Source organism: Phymastichus coffea, unplaced genomic scaffold, assembly GCF_024137745.1.
Source record: "Phymastichus coffea isolate CEN01 unplaced genomic scaffold, Cenicafe_Pcof_1.1 PCOF00046, whole genome shotgun sequence".
NCBI lineage: Eukaryota > Metazoa > Arthropoda > Insecta > Hymenoptera > Eulophidae > Phymastichus > Phymastichus coffea.
This window is the reverse complement of record NW_026706857.1, coordinates 321,360-331,885: the sequence shown is the minus strand read 5'-3', so window position 1 is coordinate 331,885 and position 10,526 is coordinate 321,360. Positions and strand designations below refer to the sequence as shown.

Sequence of the window (10,526 nt, the reverse complement as noted above, 5' to 3'; positions counted from 1 at the left end):
TTCGTTATGTTAACAGCATATATATATATTACGTACGCACATTAAAGATCACTACAGATTTTCGTAAATGATTAAACGTTCGAAAAGTTCATCTGTATTTTGGTATGAATTCAATATAGATTAATCGATTTGTTTATACTAATCTCAAAATGAAAACCGTCTGATTATACCTCGATAGAAAAATTAATTGAACTTTGCTCTATGCGAATAAGTTTAACTTCGAATAACAAAATAAGCAATGAAGGATATAAACCGCAGATTATGACAATGAAATTTTGTACAGTGATTTCGGCTTTATTCAGTTACTTGAAATACAAGAAAATTCAAATGCACTAAAAACAACCGTGAACATGTCTAGCAAATTTGTTATTTACATCGTGATGGATATAATTATAGAAAACTATATTTTCCGAACATATATTACATTTTTTATCGTGTGTTTGAAACCTTTTGACGATTGTTCAACACGGAAGTTCAGATGATAAAAACTTAAAACTTCATTGATAAAAATTTTTAATCGTACACTGCATATTTTTCTACCAGTAACTAATATCCGCGGTTATATCTCATATAAAATTACGGGATTATTTAAGAAAAATTGAATTTTCAATTTCGCCAATAAAATTTTTGATCCATATTCGTGCATTAAAATGAATGCGAAAAAAAGGATGAAAAAGACGAGCGGGCGAAGCTCACTAGACGTCAGCGATGTAATGATAAATCAGTGAGCCGTATTGTAAAAATATTGCTTTACAATCGTTGCGCTCTAGATAACTTATACGTAAAAGCAGCGTCGTGCATCGTCGTTATTATATTTTTAACTCAATACCATAAAAGAATCCTTTGAGCTTCCGGTATACTGCTTATACACAAAGAAGTCTATATAACAAAGAATCTATTTATACTAACGAGGAAACCGAAGGTATTATTTATCCACGAGGGGAAAAATATGACATTATAAAAATATCAACTAGGATAGCTTATTTTCTCATAAACTCTATCACTTTCTAAGAAAAAGAAGAATAATAATCCGCAAAAAACACGAATAAATCCAAAGAGGGATGGGGTATAGGCAGGGGAAAAAAGTTTTCCGCCTAGGTAGCGGAATGATTAATAAAAATTTCACGAGACAGCGCGCAATATGCAGCCAGGGCATTTAATTTTCTTTTGTTGTGCAGGTGTGTGTGTGCGCGCGCGCAGAGCCACGGTGGGTAAGCCCTTTGTCGTGCTAACAAGCCGCGAGCGGCAGCAAGCGAGAGACAACGCGATAGACAACGCGATAGACAACGCGATAGACAACGCGAGAGACAACGCGAGAGCACGAGGCGAACCGACCTCCAACTAAGAGACAATTTCTCCCACCCTCCGTTTAACTATGCTCGCCGCTTACTTCACCCATTATTTTTATCTTGCCGACTTTTCTCCAACGATTGACTTTGTCCCACAGGCAGCACAACAATCAGGCCTTTGCTCGAGAGCACACCTCCACCTTTTTCTCACGCGCGAGCTTGCAGGCATCGTCCTTTCGAGCAGGCGGGGAGGGGGTTGGATAAGTGCGCGTGCAGTCGCAAGCCAGCGCGCTAGCGGTGAAGAGAAGCGAAATAAAGAGCAGCCAGCACAAGCAGCAGCAGCCGTCGTAGGTATAGTAGTAAGGCGGGCGGGTTGGCGGCCACGGGGGGAGAAATGGTGGGGTTGCCACCGCCGCGAGCGCGCGAGAGGGAAGAGAGGGCGGTGGTATATTTGCGCATGGACGGCCAATAAGGCGGCAGTATCGTCGCGGCAAGCGTCGCGTTCGCATCTCACTTGCTCAGCACTCAACTCGGAAATAACGCACTGCATACGCATAAACACGTAAAAACAAACAGCGCTACGGCGTGCCGGCAAACTTGACGTATAAATATATGACTGTTACGGTTTTTCAGTTGCGAATGTGTGTGTGTGCTAGCACACGACAGGCCTGGGAGAGAAGTCAGAATTTATATTAATAGACAAAGCGACGTTGTGGAAGGGACGCAGCATATAGTTTTGCGCGCGCGCGCCCGATCTCGCTCAAGCTCACGAGGCCCAGTGTTGCGCAGGTTGACGACAAAGTGAGTAGTCACTAAACCCAGCTATAGTCGACATACATTGTGTTGTTTGTATCTAAACATTCCTCACCTCCTGTATTGTTCGTTCCCTTTGCCTTATCGTCGAAGATAAATGTCGACTCGAGAGATCTTCTTTGGATTATAAGCCATTTGGAGTTAGCCTTCATTTTTACTTTTATCTCTTTTCGAACGCTCCCTCTAGTCGTACGTTTTATTCGCAGAGCTGAATCTGGGTAAGACGTGAGATTCATGTTACTCATCTTGTCTATGTGCGCGCGTTCTTCTTTGATATGAGAGTGGCTTTGTCGATAGGATACCGAGCTCAAATAATTTGTCATTTTGCGCGTGCAAAGAATATTAATTTTATACCTCATCCGTGATATTTATAAATGGTCGGCGACTTCATGTTATGATGTTCGTCGAATTATAATGTTTTTAACGAATAAGCTATTCAAATCGACAGATGTTTGATAATATTGAAATTCTTTATTATTCGTTAAATAGATGTGACAAAATTTCACGAACGTTTTATGGCGTAGAAAATGATTGTTTACCAATAATAAATAAATAATAAATCATGCGAAGCATATATGAAAAAAACGAGTTTTCACATACAATTTCTACTGGCTTACAAACCAAACTAAAATGTTGTCAATGCTTAAGATCAAATAGCCATTACCTCAAGCAATTAACGGGAACACCGACGGAAAAAAGATAACTGATCAATCGACTCTCATTTTGCTAAATAAATTGTACTAGCCGTGGCGCATCCACATCGAGGGTAACTACTGAAATGCTCCCTCTCCCTCTGGCTCTCCGCTTACTCGCTTGCTTGGTAGCTTGTTTAATTTCGCGCTCGCGTAAACACGCGCGTTGTCAAGTATAATTTCTGTGCGTATGTGTGTGCGCGTGTGGGACGCGTTTTGTTGAGTCTATTAAGGAAGAAAACGAGAACGTCCTCGTTTTCGTTAGTGAACGAGCCCTTGACCTTAAATATACATATATACTCGTCGAGCCTTTTTCAAAGGCCTTTTATTTTTTCCATATTGATTTCCGCTTTTCGCCAGTGTGCACATGTGACAGCTTTAGGCCTCGAGAAAATTCGATGCGCCAACAAGTAGCACTCTATCGGACTACCTCACCGGCAATGTTACTTTGTGTGTCTGTTCGTGTGCACGCGTTCGTATATCGTTGGGGTGCCTTTTGTTTTCCAGCGAGTTGTGCCTAGCGCAAGCGCGCAAATGTCGAGGATCAATTACTTCGCTTTTTTTTTCTTTTTGTTCGAGTATCCGCGCACTACTGCTATTTGAATATTGCTCTTTCTTCTCTTGTCGGACAAACTTTTTCCATTCGGATTTCAATTAAAAGTTTCGCCATCCCTATCTGAACTCCCTTTTCTTTTGCTACGGACATTCAATGTTTTATTGGCTGATGTGATAATTGAATGGTACGATTTTTCTCTTTTATTTTCAGCCGACATTGTCAAACGATTTCGAGAGAAAATCTTAAGGAGTAAAATATCAATGGCGAAGTTTAGAGAAAAATTTTGTCTCGGAGGATATATTAATATGAAATTATTGAAAAAACTTTTAACTGACTGAATCTCGTGTGCTCTCGTACGTCCCTATCTGCGTAGGAAATAAGCAGACACACATAATAATAAAGCTTAGCTATGGTGAATTCGCGTGTAAATAGCTCATTAACATTTTCGCACAGTCAATAGCACAGTTAAACCGAGCTCATTACGGATCTTTCTGCTTAGCCATTGGCAACCCTAATACCTTGCACGTGCCTGTCTCCCTCGTCCGTAACCGCGGTAACTCGCGCATCGACCCGAACGCAGAGAGGTGACTCGTCATTATCATACCACTGTCACCCATTGTAACCCATTGGAAATTGGTGTAACTCCATTGTGTTATGTTGCCTCGTTAGTCTTTCAAAAAAAAAAAAAAAAACAAAATAATTTTTTTTCACAGCCTACCCACCATCTCTCTTTTCGCGATTTAGGACCACTCCGATGCAGATGCATGGGGTGGGACGTAATTATTTTTCATATTGTCACTACCCTCTTCTTTCATTTTGTAGACGAGCGTATGCTCTTATGCGTTATGTACAATGTCGTGGTATTTGACGAGTGGACGCATTGTTATGTGTTTACTTAGTTGTATTTTATGCAAAGCTTTTTTTCTTTTATCGTTTAATGTGCCTCGTGTATTCTGACACGTTTTTTTTTAAGCGGTCGCTTTTGTTTTTCATTATAACCCGAAGAAAGAGACAAAGGGAAAATATAGTTTCATCCACAGACACAGCCTCCTTCAGTTTCGAGCACTTTATTTTATTTAGTTATTTTTTTGTCATTCACAAAATCCCTCATTATTTCGATTTTAAATACCAAATATTTTCGTACACACAAACTCGTGTGCTATTTAGAACGTAAGTTTGAAATTAAATTTTGAATGCGCACGGCCTGGGCACTTCATGTCAAAGGTGAAATCTCTCATGAAAATTCAAATCAGTCAAACAATTTGCACTTGCAGCTGCTGTGGCAAACAAACGCCAAGCACAATTAATATCAACCCCCGTGCACGCCTGTATAGTATAGTCTACACAACTTGGCAAATGTTAATTAAAGTTAGTCTTTGCGCCGTTAGTATATTACTCCCTGTAACGGACGTGCTTGACGCTAATTACAATAGGAACTCCATAAACCATAATACATTCCGAAACTATCATTCTCCCTCAAATATTAATCATAGCAAATGAAAAAGACCTTGAGAAAATATTTTTTCGAAGGCGACGAAAAATTAAAGCAAGCTTGACTTGCTTTCCCCTCTGTGCGAAGTATAGGTCAAGGTTGCGAGCCTCTCCTCTCTACACGTACTGGTGTAACGTGCAGTAGTAGCAGAAGCGACGGCAGTGAAGTAAAAAAACACAATACAAGAAGAGGGTTCGGCGGCCTTTTTTCTCCGCTTTACTACTAATGCGCCCCGTTCATATTTGTTTTTTTTCCCAGAAGTTCGCAATCATTGCGGTGCCCTTATTGCGTAATAGTTTTGGATCTGAGTATCTCAATTTCCCTATACGTGTTTTTTGATACCGAAGGAAAATTTTCTTTACTTTCTTATTTTTTGCGTCATTAGTTGCATTCACTTTTTATTGCTATTCTCGGTCATTTCATCTAATTCGCTATTTGCCTGATTTCAATTGTATTTTCGTTAAGCCTGTGTCTGTTATAGTTTCTTTCACGACCAAACTATAACGATTTTAAGTAGCAGTATTTGACAAAAAATTATTTATAAAATTCAATCGTAGAAAAAAGAATACGCTGCATACATATCTGCAGTTCCACAGATATGGCTGCGCGAGCATCTATACCTAGGATCGTGTTCGATGAACTTAACTCTGCACGTGGGCGTAAATGAAAAGAAAATAGCAATCAGTATAAACTATCATATCTGTAAAAGCGGTTAGTAGCTCTAGCGCGCGCGTGCCCTCGCGCGATCGAATCCATCATTCGCTATGTTAACTCATCCATCTTATCAGCTCGTGAATGGTAGTGGCATGGGTACAGCTTTCAAATCAAAATCAACTGTTATACGTCGTCCAAGCGAAAATCGCACTGCAGGATCTATTTGCCTTGTGTCCCTTCCAGCTGTACGTTTTATCTCTGTCTCTGTGTGTCTCTCTCTCTCTCTTTCTCACTCTACTTCGTGTGTTACATCGATTTTCCAACTTTATACCCTTCTACTACTATACCTATCACCACTACTGCACTACTCCACTTGCTCCTCTCCCTCATCCACTTTTTCGCTCTTGTCCGATTGCCTGAGAGAGAGAGAGAGAGAGAGAGAGAGAGAGAGAGAGAGAGAGAGAGAGAGAGAGAAAGAGAGAGAAAGCGTATGCGCGACAAAAAAGCGGCTCTTTAGCGAGATCCTAAGAGCCATGTCATTTCGCGGGTCGTCAAAGCTTCAAAAAAATCTTTTCGGTACAATTGCTCGAGAGCTTTAGTTTCACTCAAGTGTTCACGATTTCTTTTTTTTTCTCTCTTTTTCAAAGTCTGCTATTAGATTTTTCTTTACGAATCAATTTCATTGATCGATAAAACACTGATAAAGATTAATACGGCTATTGATCAAAAAGAGAGATTTAGATTATTAGTTTTATGATGGTAAGAATTGAAGTCGAAATGAAATACGTTGGGAATTAGTAATAACGTGAAAATATTAGTGTTGTTTACCAAAAGCAAATATGCATCTGCGAAGCATTTATGAGTACGTGTGGAACAATCGATTTCTATTTTATAAACGAAAGATAACAAACAGCTGTTTTATTGGAAGCATGCCACGATCCCTATGTATACGACTATATATACGAGTGTAGAAAAGGCAGTTATAACTTAATAGCGCCGGCATTGAATAGTTTTAAACCAAGCAACAGCTGTTACATTGTTTACTCTCGTAATTTTAGACGGCGCATCATTCGCACGTTCTATATCTCTGTTGTTTTTTCTGGATATTTGTATTTTTCAATTATAGCGATAGGTCTTTAGAAATCAACTCGATGCACCTTATTTCTTTGCCAATCAATAATCCTACAGCTTATAGATGGTACGTGTATGTGTGTGTGCACCAACGATATAGCCGCCGATGGGTAACTGATGAGGCAGCAGTATCGAGGGAGCCTTCGGTCGACGCGGGCGGGTGGTTGGCGGTCGTGTCAACGTATTAGACTGGACAGGAGGAAAAAAGAAAGTCGCGTAGCTCGTAATTTCATCACTCCTCTGATATTACACTGACACTTGTTTTTTTCTCTTGGAGTTGTTGTGCCGCTGGAATGAATTCGCGCTCTCGCTGCGACTCGTCTCTCGAGGAAAGCGTATAATGAATTCTTTTGGACGGCAATTACGTTAGGAGCTCTGGAATTTCACTCGATCAGAAATATAGGATCAGACTTTTCTTCCGCTTTCTTTTAAATGGCTTTATTGATTTCACCTTTGTTTGCCGCTGCGTGTGTTGAACCGAGATTCTTTATACAGTCACTTTTTTTACTCTTATTCTTCGAAGAGCTTTTGCATCATACTTTTCGCACAGCAATGATGAAGGTAACGGCACGACATTGATTATTGAAAGGCAGATTTCCCAGTTGTCTATTTACCGTGAAAATATTTCCAGTATTTCAGCAAGAGATGCGTTTGAAAAGGTATATGTTTGAAGACAAATTGCACTTTCATTGGTATGATATTTACAAAGGTGTTTTAATTTCCAGAAAAACTATATCAGTAACGTCAAAAGCGATGAACGGATATTAAAAATTTTATATCAGGGCGTAACTTCTGTTTTACTGTCTCAATGTAAATTTTCTACGACTTTTCATCTTCATAAATATTATGGTCTATATATAAAATATCGCTGCGCGAAAACTATGACAAAATGAAAGGAGAGAAAAAGAGAAAAGCTCGCGTCAGGAAGCATTGCGAGTGAAAGATGCGAGAGAGAAAAAAAAGCGGAACAAAGCTTTGGACCAATTTCGCGCAGAGGCGACGAGGAATAGCGCCTTTTAATATCCATAAAATACCCTTTCGTAGACATACATCCCGGTCGGCAATAAACAATACGAGCTCGCGTTGCAAGCTCTGTGTCGCCAACACTCGCGATAAGGATATGAGTCTGGGCGCAAGCTGTGCGCATCCATCGGCCTGCGATAAATCTACAAGCGTGCGACACCTCTGCTACAAAGCGAAAAAACGAGGGAGAGAGTGGGAGAGCGAGAGAGAGAGAGAGAGAGAGAAGAAATACAACAACGGATGCGAGATAGCATGCGAAAGTTAGGGTGGCACATAAACAATGCACGTCCTGAAAAAGCAGTAGAGGTGACGTGGCGATAAGCTCTGCGGAAGAGCACGGGCGAATCGATCAAAGGTGACGACCAAGTGAAAAACAGATAGCGACTAACGTATACTGACATTTTCCTTCTTTGCAGACAGCTATAAATAACTATTCAACCATTTCATGATTATTACCTTCCGTTTTCATCTCTCGAATGTTTTCGTTTTCTTTTAATTCATTTATATTCGGTTTTTTTCTTTTTGTTTTATGTTGGCAGGTTTGATAAAGGTGGCATACAATATGTCTGAAGACTTCACGCGCTTTTATTTTTTATCCCGGCTGTTAGAATTTTACGTCTTTTATTTGTTGATTTAATGGATGGATGCCCGAGCCTCGTCGCGCCCGCACGTGTCTCCGCAACAATTTCAAATTTGCTCCATAAAATGCTTGATTTTTATTGTGCTCTCTTTTGTTTTTGCAGTTATTTCATTTTCAAATTTTTATTTACTTTGTTAACGTACCGGAGCTTAATATTATGGCTTGGAGCTCTATAGATAAATTTAAATGAAAACTACGCGAATCGATATACACAATCATTAATCATCGATGTAGAATTTATTAATTACCTTGTAAGCTGAGTAAACGAATTAAGATAAAAAAAGTATTTTCGGAAAAGAAACCGAGTTCGATATAAATAAAATGGTAGCAATTATGAAGTATATTTTTTTCAGTGGGATCACGCCAAAGTAAATTGGTTCAGCCATTCGGGAAATATGTATTTCACAAACAATTACGTTTAATGCAGAACATTATCCTCTTTAAACTAAGTAAAAAAAAGACCAAAAATTATCGTATAAAACAACAAACATCTGTCAAGTCTTACGATCGTCAATCTGATAACGTAAATGGTCATCAGCGAAACTCCGTCGATTTGCGACTCCCCTTGCTCCATTTCGGGGAAGCTGACACAGTAGTAAGGCAGAGAGAGTGACAAAGTTAGGCATCGCTCATGATGATGATGAAACCAACACATACAAGAGCACAGATGTATCAAGGTGGAGGTGAAGCGATAAGGTGCGCTAGGAGGCCAATAACACAATATGTCCGTATACACCTCTAACACATACATAAACACGCAAATGCAGTGAGGCATGGTCGACACTTGCTCGGGGAACGCAATAATGGGCAACACTAATACAGGTGTGCACACATGCAGCGACGGGAGCCAGAGAGAGAGGGAGAGAGAGAGAGAGAGAGAGAGGAGAGAGAGAGGCCGGCAGCTTGCAATCGAGATCAAACGATAGCTTTCTCTCTCGCTCTTGCTCACGTGAAGCAATTACGTTTTGTAGAGAAAGAGAGAGAGAGAGAGAGAGAGAGAGAGACAGCACTAAAGCAAAAAGTGCTTTCGCGGTTTCGTGGCTGACCTCAGCTATATAGTGCAGAGGGAAAAAGGTGCACCGATTAACAAAACGACTTAAATGCCTCCGCACGATTTAGCTGCATAAAAGTATAGCTTCGTGTTTTAATATAAAAGAGCTTTCTTTACTCTTTTCTTCTTCTTTTTTTAAATGTAAACTTAATCACGAACCAAGCATTTACAAGTCAAAGAGAAACAAAATTCGCATCCGGTATAGGAAAAACCAAATCATCGTCGAGCAGTCTTCTTTATTGCCTCGGAGTAACTCTTTGGAAAAAAGGGAGAAAAAACGAAAATTGGTTTCATGAAATTGTCAAATTTTCGCGTCCTACAAAGCTAAAAAGCTTCGTACGCGGAGAGAGTGCACTCGACTGACTTAGTTCTTACCAGTGTCAAAAAGCAAAATTCTGATCATTTGTCTTCGTTTATGCTTCACCCGCACACTACGCCAAGAGAAAGAGAGAGAGAGAGAGTATCGAAATAGCTAATTGCAGCTTCCAGGCGGTTTAAAAAATCGTACGTCTAAAAAATACTATGAATGTCAATATGTGAATGAAAGAGAAAGAAAGAGTAATTTGTCGCCTGATTTTTTAATTATCGATATACTCAAATGCGTAATTCTTGTTGATCATCTTATCTAATTTTCAAAACGTCATCCATTGAAAATGATTATTTTCTTATATACTGCCCCATGATAGAGGAAATTCTAACAGATGCGAGCGAATATATATATATATATGTTTGGTAGATAACTGTAGCTACTTTACACGCAGACCTAGCTTGCGGACGCGTGAAATATAGGTTAAGTTCTTCTCTCTCTAACATCACGACGGAAGCGGTGTTAGATGGCTCAGATTGAACTTTTTAGAGCGTATTTTCTAAAAAGTTCGTCCCATCCAATATCCTTGTCTCCCTACTTTTATACATTTATTGAGTTGTAACGCACTTGACTTACCTTTTTTCAATTTTATTGCTGTGGCTTTTGAGAGCAAGAGTTTTCCTTCGTTTTTTCTATTATTAATTGAAAGTACCTCTACTCTTTTTATTTCGAATGCTGGTATAACGCTATTCCAAAGATATAAATATACAATTTGCTTTATTGAGTAACGAGAGTAAGAACAGGCAAAAAGGAATAATAAAATAATTAATAATTAAGCGATGGATTCTGTTTAATTTTGCGTATTGTATTAGTGCTAT

At 39.4% G+C, this 10,526-nt stretch overlaps 1 long non-coding RNA gene across 1 annotated transcript in view; it reads left to right on the top strand.

Moving 5' to 3' along the window:
• Positions 1–1,779: 1,779 nt before the first annotated feature.
• LOC131664938 (uncharacterized) overlaps positions 1,780–10,526 on the top strand; it is a 43,705-nt gene continuing 34,958 nt past the window's right edge. The window contains exon 1 of the long non-coding RNA XR_009301984.1: positions 1,780–2,090. This is a non-coding gene — a long non-coding RNA (uncharacterized LOC131664938). The remainder of the gene's footprint in view (positions 2,091–10,526) is intronic.